General features: G+C 36.0%; 1 non-coding gene across 1 annotated transcript; it reads left to right on the top strand.

Annotated features, from left to right (window-relative positions):
• Positions 1–1,480: 1,480 nt before the first annotated feature.
• Positions 1,481–1,584, top strand: LOC118855632. The gene has a single exon (XR_005010795.1). It is a non-coding gene; the product is annotated as a U6 spliceosomal RNA (small nuclear RNA).
• The last annotated feature ends 566 nt before the right edge of the window (positions 1,585–2,150 follow it).

Below are 2,150 nucleotides of genomic sequence, written 5' to 3'. Positions count from 1 at the left end.
TTCATTTGTCCAGTTAGATTTAAGCAGTTTGATTAACAAAAGAAAACAGGTCTCAAACTACCAATTGACAAGTTCTAGTTTTGCAGAGCTTCTGTTAAGTATATGGGTCATAAAATATCTCTGGAAGGAGTAAGCACTGACCTGGAGAAAATGTAAGTGGTCCAAGGAACCTACAATATGTAACAATTTTTCTAGGATTTGGAGTTTATCATCACAACTTGGTAAAGAACGATGCTTCTATGGCTAAATCATTGAATGGTCTTACTTGTGGGTATATGATTGAAGAAAACTACAAGGAAGGTCAATAAACCCTCAGAAATAATTTGGAGATCACTGAACAGATAATTATGAACAAGTATTTACAGATTCAATCACCCATTTCATACATGCACCAGTTTTTGTGGCTATTTTTTAACCTAAAGATCTAAAATCTTTACCTAATGCCATAAGTTAAAGTAAATACTTTGGAGAAATAATGGGATTATACAGAAAAAAGTAAAATATTTCACTATTATACTTCAACACCAATTAGAGCATTAAGGATTCTCATTTTTATGCAACTGAGACAAAAGTTTAACTTGGGTTTAGACACTATTTCTTCAATGCTATAAGCAATTTGCAGCTATTCACTCATAGTGTATTAATGACTATTCTACCTAAATACAATGAGAGCTGCCTCCAGGAACATAATATGTCATACATGTGTGGGGCATATACATGCACCAGTTTTGGCCCATTCTGATCCTTTGGTTTTATGTACAGATCCAAGACTAGGAGGTTTTGGAACTGTCTTATGTGAAGAGAATGATGGCCATCAGAAACTCATTAGTTTCAATAACAAGACTTAGTAGCATCCTTTACAAAACCACTTAAGTGTTATGAAAAATTAAAAAACTAAGTGTATGGAGCTAAAATTCAAGTCTGAGTAAATTTTCAAGACTGACAATAATCCAGACATATTTTGTCAAGTGCCAAGTTAGATATTGTTTGACAGAGATCAGAAGCAGCATTAAATAATGATGAATGTAGCATCTGTTGTACATCCTTTGTTTTTGAGGAGCATCAATGACATAATGACTTGCCCATGAATTAGATTTAAGCGAGGCAGAGTTGTGCAAAGTCATCAGCCTCACTCTCTCTTGCAGAGTCATCAAAGTCCAGTGGCAGGACAAAAGATGAATGGTGATGGTTCAGGATGCAGTGGATGACCTTGGCGTCTCTCATGTCTGACCAAGCTTGCCTGCTTCAGCCACCTTTGTGGCCACTGGAACAAATTGCTGTCTTCTGCCCATTCTGCCAGGGGAAGTCTTTACATGCTTGGGGTAGACATCCCCTTAATTCACCGACAGATTTGAGGCCTGTTGGTCACCCTCAAGCTGGTTTAGCCCACCAGCTGAGACAGTTTTACAGGGCGTGGCCACTGCATACACTACCAGCCAAGGAAGATTAACATGGATGTTGATGCTTTGTTGTTATGTGAGTGCCCGCTTTGGCAGCACGAAGACTAAAATTGGAATGTACAGAGATTAGCACAGCCTCTGCGCAAAGATCACACGCAAATTTTGTGAAGCATTTCATATGTGGGGAATATTTCCTTCTTTTTTATTGGAATAATGAAAAATACACTTTCATAATTCAAATAAGATCCAGAAGTTAGTAAAGCAGCTGGCATGCAGTTAAGTGCTTAACAAATGACTAGATTGTCAACTTCTAATACACTATGAGTGAATAGATGCAAATTGCTTGATAGCATTGAAGAAATAGTATCTAAATCCAAATTAAATACTTATTTCAGTTTCATAAAAATGAGAATCCTTAAAGTTTTAACTGGTGTTGAAGAATCATAGTGAAATATTTTATTTTTTTCTGTATAATCCCAAGTCATGTCATTTCTCCAAAGTATTTACTTTAACTTATGGCACCAGGTAGTAAGTGCTTAATAAATGCTTTTAACATGCCTTGACTAGATTGGCAACTTCTATGACAACAGAAACAACATTCTCTTGAATACAGTAAGGGTTATTTCTTTAAAGATTCCATTTCCATGCCCTTGGAAAAACATAAAGTGCCCACATGAGAGTACAGTGAAGGTTTCAAGAACTTCGAATATTTAGTATTTCCATTGTTGTTGAAAAGAAACATATAATCAT

The sequence above is a fragment of the Trichosurus vulpecula genome, chromosome 6 (assembly GCF_011100635.1).
Source record: "Trichosurus vulpecula isolate mTriVul1 chromosome 6, mTriVul1.pri, whole genome shotgun sequence".
NCBI lineage: Eukaryota > Metazoa > Chordata > Mammalia > Diprotodontia > Phalangeridae > Trichosurus > Trichosurus vulpecula.
This window is presented reverse-complemented; position numbering and strand designations above follow the sequence as displayed.